Source organism: Symphodus melops, assembly GCF_947650265.1.
Source record: "Symphodus melops genome assembly, chromosome: 15".
Taxonomy (NCBI): Eukaryota; Metazoa; Chordata; class Actinopteri; order Labriformes; family Labridae; genus Symphodus; species Symphodus melops.
This window is the reverse complement of record NC_136705.1, coordinates 5,767,264-5,779,952: the sequence shown is the minus strand read 5'-3', so window position 1 is coordinate 5,779,952 and position 12,689 is coordinate 5,767,264. Positions and strand designations below refer to the sequence as shown.

At 39.2% G+C, this 12,689-nt stretch overlaps 1 long non-coding RNA gene across 2 annotated transcripts in view; it reads left to right on the top strand.

Annotated features, from left to right (window-relative positions):
• Positions 1–1,658: 1,658 nt before the first annotated feature.
• The window catches only part of LOC306835904, a 51,646-nt gene continuing 40,615 nt past the window's right edge, over positions 1,659–12,689 (top strand). The window contains exons 1-3 of one of the 2 annotated variants that reach the window (XR_013780710.1): positions 1,659–1,800; positions 8,315–8,494; positions 9,113–9,263. This is a non-coding gene — a long non-coding RNA (uncharacterized lncRNA). Of the gene's footprint in view, positions 1,801–8,314; positions 8,495–9,112; positions 9,264–12,689 lie in introns of those variants that run through there. The other variant, XR_013780709.1, reaches the window with a different exon arrangement.

Here is a 12,689-nt window from a genome sequence, read left to right as displayed (position 1 = left end):
TTGCCGTCTGGATTGTGTTTGCTGGAAACAATCTGTTCTAATTTAGCGTCTAGTGGCATTATTATGCCGTAGTGGAAAGTCACAGGAAGGACGTCTTAATGCACATGACTTCAGCCTCAGAAAAACACATCTCATCAACATGGACCACTCCAGTGTTCAGTAAAAAAATACTTTGGGGATAGGGGAGTTTCTCTTTTTGTCTGGGTTTTACACCAGTGAAACTTTTAAACCTTGGTGACCGATTTTAATTAAATTTGATGGGAATTTGGAACATAGCCGAGGGGAGAGGAGATTACTTCAGGTGTAGATCGGAATGATTTCTTTCACGTTGTGTTTTTTTGAGCATCATGGCCATTTCTTTCATGGATTGATTTAACGGCTGTCAAACACAATTATTGTGTTAGGGGAATTACATACCAATTTGCTGTTGTCACATCATGTCACACTGAGACAGAGCTTTGATTAAAAGCATTTTTTTGCCAGAAGAAATGACGTGCAAGCTTAAGCCTATTTACACAGGATTATTGGTCCTATCTGCAGTAATTTGCAATAAATCACAGAGGATTCATGTAAGTCTGTGCCCCATGATGTCTGTCAGAGGGTTTCATATGCATCAATCTTCAGAGAACATAAAAAATATATGTTTTTCTTTTTAGGCATGATTCCCACCTTCTTAACTGTCATAAGAAACTGCCACAGCAGAAGAAAAAAAAAATCACATTCACTGTGTCAGAGTGTGAAACAGTAAAATCTTGGTGACTTCGGGCCCACACTAACATCCGTCCTGTTTGCATTAGCATGGCGCCGTGTTTCACTTTGCCGTGCATGAAGGAGATTGCTGTCCTTACATGAAGTAACCACAAATTATACTTTTATTCTCTTTCCAAAAATAATCATGTTGCTCCCCACATGAGTGTGTGAGGGCAGAAATGTGTTCCGTACCTCGTGGCGTAAGCCTCCATGCTGCGCTTCACAAGCTGACAATTTATTCCATGCATATCCATCCAACTCAGTGCAGCTATTTCATGGTGGCTTCCGTTGTACTGATGGACTCACACCTGCACCAGTCAGAGCTATACTGCATGCAGCACAACCCGAATACATATTAATACCATTCAACATTCTTAGACTGAGTATAAAATGTTACTATCTATGTCTCATGTGATGCTTTGATTTCTCAGATGCTTTTTTAAAATAGTCTCTGCTTAAAAAAAAGCCCCAGGGAGCTCAATGAGGCAATTCCACAGAGCTGTGTGTTTTATATTGTTTTTGTATCTGGGGATGTAAACCAGCCGTAGGGTGATGATGACAAGAGTGATGTGTTTTAATGAGTGTGGACCATAGGGCCGAACTAAAGACAATGTAAACACCCCCAAGCTCAGGCTGTCTGAGAAACTTTTGAAGTCTGGAAAATAAAAATCTGCAATTGAAGGATTGTTTGAAATACAGGCCAAATATAAATTGGTGTTGTTGGATTGAGACATAAATCTCGGCTGTAAAAAAACAAGAAATACAAACAAGGTATTGATCCTGTCATAGCCCTGTTCTGCCTCTCAGTACTTTTCCATTCAGACTGCCTTCCTCTCGCTCTACCTGTCAGCCACACCCCCCTCATCAGCTCACCTGCTCTCACAGCTGAAGCTGATCAGTAATTAGGCCACTACACGAGCTGCTGCTCCAAACATTTTTTCTTGCCAGATTGTCAGTGCCTTCACGCCTGTCTTTCCAGCGTTTCCCCTTGGACTGATCTCCGGTACCGACCCTGCTTTCCTTGGACTCACCTTCTCCGTCAAAAACTTGGTAATTACATCAGAATTCTGTCCCCTGTTTGCCTGTTTTCCGGTCTGAGTGTGTATAACTATATATGCCAATTTCCTGTCGTGCTACAATTGGCTCCATACGCTGCCCGTTACAGATCCTTAGCTGAACCCATGGCTTTACAAAAGCATGGCATATGGAAGTAAATCTCTGTAGAAAGAGGACAAGAGCGTAAACTAAAAAGCAAATCTGAAATTATAGCACTAAACAAAGTAGCCAAAACTCATTAAATACATTTAATACCAATAAAATACATTAAACTTTATATAGCCTGTGAAACGTCATAAATGACAGGACATATATGTATCACAATAAAGGGAAATTTAAATTCATTTCCATCCAAAATGTGGCTGCTCCTGACTAGGGATGAGTATGAGTCTTACTGGTAGATGTTGATACCTGAGTAACCTTTCATTTCTCCCATACCATGCATGCATTGTTATGAGCTAGTTCAACTCTGTTTGTGCTACATGCAAATAGTACATGGTACACGGAGGTGTAACAGCTCCTGGCTTTGGGTTTACACACTGTTGCACAATGTGGGGTACAAGACATCATCATGGCTAACAACAACAGCTACGAGAACAGAGAATGAGCAACACACCACAGAAAATATAATGAAATGCAAGTACTTGAGTATATAGATAACTGCCAATGCCCGTCTCTACATGTGACACAGGATGTACCACATACATTTCTACTCTTTGATCAGCTAAACACTCTCTGGACACGTGCTTGCAAGTAAAAGCCAAGTAACTTTGATCAACAGCATACCTGAAAAATATGTGGAAAAAATAGGTAAAATGACGCAAGAGGGAAGCATTGGAATGACATACCCAGTCAATGTCGGATTGTGACTGGTGATGTAAGCAGTGATGGGGAGATGTTGGCTTCTACCATGTTAGTGTCTATATTCTCAGTTGATCTTAAGTGTTTTTGGAGGAATTTGAGATAATGATTCTCCAGACGTTTACTTCTGGACCGTGCAGCTTGGTTTTAGAAAATAGCTTGCATTGTGTTTTGCTTACATTTAAAGTCAACCAGGACTGATCGAGCCACTCAACCACTCCTGTCAGAGTGCTTGCTACTAGCTGAGCTTATGTAGCATGAGTGTGTAAAACAGTGTCATTGGCGTGTAGTTGTACCTCTTCTCCATGGAAAAAATGCGGAAGGTCATTGATGTGGTGACTAAAAAGTAGTGGGCCTAACACAGTTTCCCATCCTCTCTGACTTGAATCATCTTCATGATAAAATAAATCAGGGGGAAAAACTGACCATGGGAAGAAACTGATTCTATTATGATAACTAAGAGTTTGTTTCGATCAAATCAATCGGTGTTGTGATGTACTCTTTTACAAACACACGGATATGCACTGTCACCTTTGAAGTTAATTCTTTACACATGTGTCCGAGGATATATGATATAAGCTAAGAGACCAGCCATAACCTGGTCATTGATCAGTTTGTACATTGGAGTGAGGAGTCAATGTTAAACTGAAGACATATTATTTTAACATGGCCTAATATGTTGAATCTTGAGTGCTTTTTTTGTTCCTTTTCCTCCTGTTTTTAAGCATGCACTGTATCTGTTTTTGATTGTATATTTTCTTTGTTGCGTTGTTTCATGTTAAATCTGTTTTGCGACCTTGTGTCAAAATGAATGTCGTCACCTTGCTAGCAGTAAAACAAATCTACCTGCAGATACAAATATAGTGACCTGATCTGACTTTTTTTTTTTCAGTCTTGCAAAAATGTCACTGCTGCTTAGTGTGCATAAATGTCAGCTTTAGAGAAAAGGATGTTGTACAGTCCTGATGTTTGCATTTCTTATGGCTGTGGGCATGCTTTGGCAGGAGTCTATGAAAGTAGACTTAAGTTCTGCACTGAAAGCAGCCTGGTGATGTCATCAAGGATGATGGTCAATCACAGGGTGCTTTTGTGCAGAGGTAGCTGGTACTAAGCTTTAATTATCATACTTGCACATTACTGTTGCATAGAGTAGCCTTAATCCTCTTTAAGTTGCAATTTCAAGTTTTGTGGAGGTAGTCTGTGTTTTGTGAATTGTAGATTGAGTCACCCATGTTAACTCTACAATTAGCTGTCTGTGCATTACAAATCACTGTAATCTTCTCACCACTGACAAGTAGGAATGATGCACAGCTGTAAATGTAGTCAAATTGACTTTTTTCAATTATTAGCCAAGACTGCATCAACACAGCTTAACGGTTATGTATTCAAAAATAGCATCCTACTTTTCATTTATAGGTCTGCAGTTTCAGACTTTGCTTATGGTTCAGTTTCAGAATTTTAAATAAGATGTTCTCTGTATTTACTTCTACTAATTCTGCATTAGTTTTAATGTTTTATTTAAAATTCTAGTAATATCATGCAATGACTGAACTTCTTTCCTTTTTCATGCTCATGTTTGTTTCTCTCATTCACCCAGGCCACATCAAATAGACATGAGGCTTACTGGAACTAATGACTTTGGTTCCATCTTGGGAAAGCTTCAAATCTCTCTGAAAGTCTTTTTTTCTTTTTTTTTTTTCTTTTTTTTTTTTTCTCCTTCATCATCTACAATCCACTGTCATCTGTTGCTGCTCTGCATGTGGTACACTTAGATATATACACATTTAAGAAGTGGACATTAAATTGTTTTGCCTATTTCTGGTCTTCCGTTTTTTGTTCACACTTAAATACCAGCTGGTGGTTGGTCAGCCATGTTTTTTACTGACGAATTGTCAAAAATTTAATAAACTCCTTCGAACTCTAGGTGTTAGTCCAGCTGGCATACCAGTATAATTCAGGTTCTAGTTTCCATATTCACTATTTGTATTTGATTTATAACAAATGGCATGAAACAAAGAGCTTCATAAAAAAAGACTGACACCAAACCCACATTAGACAGCGGCGTTTTTAATTTTATCTGATTGAGTCAAATATATTGTCTTAGTTAGAGGAAGATGTGATCATCATGAAGTCCCTCTTGACAATTTAGGCAGATGTCTGCAGCATTACCATTGTGCAGAGGGACTATACAAGGAAGAACGGAGCCAAAAACTGGCAGTCAAAGTGATGCTGAAGAGATGAATTGTCCCTGTGAAAATAAACTCAGTGAAGTAAAGTGGTGGAAATGTAAAAAATATAACAACTTGGATGTAGAGGAGTGTTAATTATCCATCTGCTCTCCCTTTTTTTTCTCTCAAACTCATCTCTGTTCATTATTCTATGCGTCTTCTCCCACACTTCACTCTTTCACTCCCTCATTATTTTCCTGGAGCAACACCATAGCCTCTCATCCCCTACTTTCCTCTCCTCTCACACCCTCATGGGCGGCTCTGCCCTCCCTTTCCTGTTTCTCTGGATTATTTTTGGGATGGAAGGAGGCTCATTGGGACATAGGGGTTGGGTTTAGGCTCGGAGTCCAGCTGAGAACAAGAGGACGAGGACAGAGAGGAGGAGGCGGGATGGACTGAATTATCAGATTGATGCCATGAGAAGAGGATGCAGTAGTCCTAATGGGATGATCAGTGATGTTAAGGAAAAAGAGGACAAGCTAATGATGAGAAATGGTGTTAATTCAATCGGGATGGAAGGGGAGGAGACAAAAATCCTTCTGTTACCTCATGATGGTGTTTCCTCTCTCTCTATCCGGTCTGCCTGTCTCCAAGTCTAACACACTGACACTAAATGAGTCTTATTCAGTAGTTTTTCTGTGCTCATACAGTATATTTTTAGAACCATAACATAGCGTAAAAATGTTTACCATAGATGAATGATAACTAATTTTCCCTGTGGTTTGACATGGACTTTCTCAATCAGTCCAAAACTATCTCAATGGCTCGGTTGTAATGAATGAGTATTCTGCTGATGCTGATTTTACACCCCTCCCCTCAAACCCTCTATATTGTCTAAATAGAGGAACCAAAGGCGTCCATATAGACGGCAACATAGAGATGGCTCTCCCCACGCAGAGTCTCGACCCCTTTAGTTGATCCTGTACAGTTTGCTTAAAGGAGCAAAACAGGAGTTTTTGATGCTGTTTTAATTCTTCTTAATGCGCTTTTTAAACACCTTGAAGGGACACATGCACGTTTGCTGTTTTTTTAAAATATGTTTTCCCTCTGCTTTTAACACGATTCAGCCTCACATTTTAGCTACAAAGTGCTTTCTTCTTTTGACCTGTTTCCTGGCATTGTTGGATGGATTTTAGACTTTTTGGTGGACAGGTCTCAGTGTGTGATGGTAAACTGTTCTCCTCCACTGGTTCCCTACAGGGCTGTTTCCTCTAACCTATTCTGTACATCCTGTATATAGACAGCTGCAGAAGTTCCCAGATGACACAGTCATTGTGAGTCTGATGGTTTTATGGACATTTTTATACATTCTCAGCTTCATGTTGTTATTGGTGAGCTCCATCATTGTGTTATCTGCCATTCATCGTGTATGTTGTTTTCCTTGTCTGAGTTTATGTGCCTGTTTTTTTTTTTTTTTTGTCAAATTTCCCCTTGGGGACTTGTTCTTGTTAAAACCAAGTGACTGCATGTCCAACAAAGGACAAATAAGATATGTTGGGTGCTGATTAGACATATCTGTCACCTCACAGCTCCCCTAAAGCTGCCCAGTGATCTAATCACAAGGAAATACTCATTTTGATTGTTAGACATCCAGGCTGAGAATTTAACACAAATAAATAAATGTACATTCACATTTTTGTTGACTGATATTTTTTTGACATGTATGTTTGAAAGCTAGCACAGTGTGTCGGTGTGTCATGATAGCACAAGTCCAAGCTCTCCATTCACAATTATGTGACAAATCACTGTCATACTGCTAAGAGGTTCTAAGAGCCCACACAGTGCAGGTTGCCCACTGTAGTATCACACAAACACTTTCACAGTGAATGGAGTTTGTTTTTTTGTTTTTTCATGAGTGAGAGGACAATTACGCAGTGGGCTTGTGAAGAATGACTCTGTCATCACCCTGTTATTTTTGTGTATGTGTTGCTGTGAGAATGGGTTTCTGAGTGTGTGTGTTTGTGTGTGTGTTTGAGAGAGAGAGAGTAAGAGTTCAGTGGCTTGACAGCGCCAGACTTGCTAATGAGCACATTAATTCTGGCTTTCCAACCAGACCGTACCTCTGTTTGTCCCTGAGACAGTGAAGCAGTCCACAACATCATGTTTAAGGTATAAACACAACAACTGAGTCCAGGAACCTTTATTTGTTGTATATTTGGTTCAAAGACAGAATAGCAATGAAAGATGGCCTTGGGTAAAGGGCAAAGATGGATGAACAAGGTGATTAGGCACAAAAGTCAAGAACACAAACTGCCTTGTTTAGTTAGATGTCCTGAAAACAGCAGTCATCAAGCCACGATTATAAAATAACAATCATCAATTATGATGAACAACTACAGGCTTATCTCAAATCTTCCTTTTGAAGTAAAATTGTTGAAAAAGCACTTTTAAAGAGTTAAATAACTTCTTCACATTGAACAACTGTTTCAGTGTCTTCCAGTCAGGTTTTCGACAAACCCACAGCACTGAGACAGCTCTGGTCAAGGTTTAAATGCAGACAGTGGCAGAACCTCAGTTTTAGTTTTGATCTCAGTGCTACGTAAAAAGACAGGGACTTCTTTGTTCTGGTAGGTAACTTCCAATCCTAGCCAACAAAACACAGAACAAAACAAACTATCAACACAATGGGGATGAAGCATATTGTAAGTGGAAAAAATAATTTGTAATCAACCAAAGGTTGAAGAATTTTAAAGTATTAGTTTAGTTTGTTTTAAATCTAATATTGTTAAAGGAAGTGTATCAATGTGAATCAAACAAAGATGTTTTACATTACATTATTACATTACCCACATTGTGCATTCTGCAAAGAGTTTTTTTTTTTTCTCAAAGAAATACTACGATTTAGGAGTTAATTTGTTTCTGGTCAATCTTTATTTCACAAACATGTTGTTTTACATACTAAATTTCACATATAGTTAGTTTAAATGTGATTTCCCTGTATTTATATCAATTGTCCCTTACCTTTTTCTTTAAAAAAAAAAAAAAAAAAAGTTCTCCAGGTGTTGAGGTCACTGAACTTAGTCTAATGAGGCCTAACCTCGACTAATTTATTACTGCCCTCACAGCCTCTCTGCTGCTTCTGACAAAACTAAAAATCCATGTGACATGGCCTGATACCAAAGGTCTGAAGAGAAGAGCAGGGGTTCAATGCAATTAAAACTGAAATATGGAGCTAATTGGCAACATTTATTTGAACAAATTGAATAATAACTGTTACCAATAACAGCTTGAGTAAAAAACAAAGGTTCAGAATCTACAAATGGCCGCAGGAGAAAGTGAATCCAGGTGCAATTTGGCTTTGGTGGAATTTGACTTTCACGTGTGCCAGTTCAATGTGTTTATTTGTGTGTGTTGTATTTCAGATGATCCATCCAAACACTCTGCTCTCTTGTGAATGAGTGCATCTGTGTGCTCGCCAGGAGAAGTCAACAGACCTGAGCCCTTCTTCCCACAGAGAGGAGATCTGGCAGCGCCTTCGAGAACCAGGCTGTGTTTTCCTGGCATGGTTTAGGTCAGAGAGGAGCCTGCAGAGTCTCATTCCAACCAAACTCCATGTGAATTAACACACCCAGGGTTCAGCTGCTGTAGTGTTTTGCAAGGTAAGAAACCGTTGCCTGTAGAGAACCCTCTGAAAGTGCAACCAAAAACAATTCCTTTCTGTGTAACTATATTCATCCTGTGGGGCATATCTTTCCTGGCAGGAGTGGTGAGAGGATGATGAATGGCGTGATCCATGAACGCATAGCACATTTCAAACTGGGTGTTTTTCTTTAAACTATAGCTGTCCAAACAAGCCTCATGGATTAGCTTCTTATCCTGACAGTTGTGGCTCAGTGGTAGAGTAGGTAGTCATTGAATCAATGCATTGGTGGTTTAATCCATTGCTCCTGAAGTTCAAATATTAAAGTGTCCTTTGGCAAGACGTTGCACCTCAAGCTGTTCCTGAAGGCATTACTGCATAGGTGGTTGGTGGTTTTGGGTTTGAGATGGTCTGTGAGTTGTTTGAATTGGATCAATACATGGGTAGTTGTTGGGCTCTTACTGATAGTGGTCTATCAGTGTGTGAATATATAAATTGGGAAATATGACGTAGTGTAAAATTGGACAAAGTGGTTGGGGGACCAGAAGAGCGCTATAGAAGCACATTCAATTTACCATTAGCTACATTTTTATAATGTCATATTTATGTCGACATTAAGCCAATAACTTCTGCATAGGGATTTTGAATGAATGGATGGATCATTGTAACAGCGAACTTCAACAACTGAAAAAGCATTCGTTTCCTGTTGGAAATGAACTGTAAATGAACAGAGTTCCAATAAAAAGTCTAAATCACAAACGCCAGCGCTCACGGCCATGCTCAGTTAGTGTGAAAATGTAACTGTCAGCTAAGAGTTTGTGACAAAATGCACAGCAGAATTTATAATGGATATCAAGTGCAACTTTTGTATACACATCAATTTCACCTCTGTGTTTCCACATAATAAAAAATCTTGAAGTCTGTTAATATGACTTTAGCATTACTTTTAATTTCACTATTGGGGTTAAGTCACACTGGGACGGTCAATGACTCACCCAAGGACTTCTGTAACCTGCTGGCCTGTATGACTTGTAAGATCATAAGATATTCTTTGTAGATGAAATTTGAATTTGTAGGCCTTGGATACACATTTAGTTATTTCTTCTCACTTCTTTAAAAAAACAGAGGCAATAGAGGATGGTTAAAAGGTACCTCCGTGCAGACTTCAGGTTTAGCTTGACTGAATTAGAACATTTTGAAATTCTTTTCACCTTTTTAAAATTAGATGTCATTGATCCTTCCTCTCGAATAATACTAAGTAGGTATTTTTTTTAGCACTCTTGACTTCATCTTCCTCATCCCTGCAATTGAGCTGTTGAATATAAAAAAAGGCGGCTACATTAATACCCCAAAATCCTTTCAATACATGTCTGTCTTATACCAGAGGAGAACAGAAAGGTGAAGTGAAATTGAGATAATGTCTTCTTCCATTGTCAATTTCACCAGGCTTTTGAAATTAAGCTCTTCCTGTACATTTTTCAGATCTATTTTCTCAGAGCAATTGAGTGGTATATAAATACATACACCTTGATACTTGGACTATCCATTAAATGTGTTTTCTGTTATTCTGTCCACCCCCTGTCTGCAAGCACAGGCAGGTCTCCCTTCTCAAATATCAGCAGTGTTTCTGTTATTTTGTGAGTTTTTACATGAACACCCTGATCAGGACCCTGTGGTCTGATGCCCCCTGTGGTGTCCAGACTGGCACAGAGATGTGGGTCGTCTGTTCCTCCCTCCACTGAGACCCTCAGCTGGTCGTCATGTTTTTCTCTGCTTGACTTCATGTTTGGTGTTGTTTGTTCTTCCCACTCGCAGAGCAGCACAGAAGGTTATCACAAAACTGAAACTGATTGGAAGCAAACTTCTTGTGTATACAAAAGACCCAGAGGATGCAGAATGAAAAATAGAGTTTACAGAGTTTCCTTTTCTTTCATAAAATTGAAGGCACAGAGGAACTCTATTTCAGCACTCAGTTGAATTGCTTACACAACTATACTTAAACACTGAATATGGAAAATGTGGCGCAACGTCTATGATTTTAAAAGCAGAAATGATGTAGTTTCCTAAAATCTGAATTCATCATCCAAAGAGTAAGAGCATTTGCAAAGATTACATGTCTGAGGCAAATTCATGACGTAGGTTAAAAGATTTGACATGAACCTTTAACACCTATCCAAGTACCGGTTATTTGGCAATTTATTTAATATGCATGTCATCATGCTTGACAATGTGAAGGGTTGTCTGTGTTGAAATGCTTAGATCCAGCTGTCAATCAGCGGTCCAGAATCCAAACAATTTTCTCTTTAGTCATGGTTTAACACAAACCAAGTTCTTTACAATCAACTTCAATTGTTTTCAGAATAATCAAATGGTGGCTGTAAAAGGTCACTAAAACACCAACCAACACTGTAAGCCATTAAATAAAGACATGTCTTCACTGAAGAAAGAGAGACTCTGTGGGCAGGTGAAGGGCGCAGGGTCTTTGCAGAAACGTATACTCTTATTTTCTCATCACATTGTGCTGCAGACAGAGATGCATACACTTGACTGCAGAAGGAAACTCTGAAGTGGCTGCACAATGCGGAAAACACACACACACACACACACACACACACGCGCGCACACAGATTATGATTAAGAGCAAAGTGGGGAGTAATATCCGTAGTGTGAAATTATTATTCAACATCAACAGGACATTTGACCTGAGATGGAAGATAAGCTTCATGCTGACAAAATAGTCTAGTTTGAATGTAAATGCACTTCCTTAGTGATTTCAATCTGAATTTTAAATTCATCACATTAATGTTGTGGAGCGGCCTAAGCAGACTGTACATGCTTCGGGCTTCAGTTTGAATTTAAAGGTCCCATATTATGCCATTTTTGGATGCATATACCCATCTATTGTATGTGCGTACTAAAGTATGTTCACAATCTCTATTGTTCGAAAAACGCGTCTGTGCAGGCTCTCTCCTCCTTTCTAACACTTAGCATCCCCCACGAGGAGAAAAAACAAACGAACAAAAAATAAAAACGACCAGTGTTCGTGTGTCAAGTCGTATTTGGTCAGTCATTTGGCTTTGTTCTCAGATATGTCCCACCCCTATTACCATATTGGGAAGCTACAATCGGTCTGAGGGGAGCTTGGGCTTGCTAACAAGCCAACGTCATTGTCTTGTGATGTCACAACACAAATCTTCAAGGAGGGGGGTTAGGGACTTTACATGAAGTGTTACATGAAGCTACTGCTAACAGGAGGATGAAGAAGCCGCGTTTCCGCAGACTTTGAATTTCTGCAAATAGATGTGCCCAAACATGCACAAGATGCACTAAGGAGCTTATAAAACTAGAATATGGGAGCTATAAGTTTCAGTTCTATCAATTTGAATCATTTTATATTGAGGATGATAACTTTGTTAAAGCTGTCAGTGTGATATTAATGCTTACTGCTGCAGACAGTGCTGTGTTTCCTGGCTGTAATTATCCTATTATTCAGTTTGTCTTTCTAAGAAGACATCCGGGGAAGTGTCCACTCACTCCCTCTGATGCGTAATTATTGCCCTATTAATTGGTCCTTTTATACCTATTTCCCTGCAAGTCTCATATCCTGCAGAAATCTCAGCGAGTGAAATTTCCTCTCCTGACCCGATCTCATCTCACGGTTCATTAGCTGTGTCTTGATGACACAAAGGGATAAGAACACGGAAAGAATAGACTTTAATCTTGTTTGTGCAGGTTAAGATTAAAAACACCAAAGCCTCTGATGAAAGCATCACTGCATGTAAGAAAGAGAGTAAAGCTGTTACAATGACATTCACACATATGATGGTGATAACCGGCTTATGAGACGCACAGAGGTCAGATAATCCAATTTCATCAATCTGACCTTTTTGGACGGCAGTTCATGATTTAATTTTTCAGCAGATGGGTTTTATCCCGCGTGAGTTACATTTAAAAGCAAAAAGCAGACGTTACCAGATGTTCAAAAGTTACAAGGTCACTGTGGTCAAACAGACTTTTTCATTGTATTTTTTATTCTTCTGAAAGTAGATAAAGAAACGTCCAGCTGTTCTGACTGTCCCGTCTCCATCTTGTGGTTCTTTAGTTATCTGAAAATAATTTCACCCTGTAATCTCTCGAATAATGTTAACTGAGATTTAAGCAATTTATTCTACCTCTATATAGCATTGGGAGAGATTTTAGGGGCAAATAGCTGG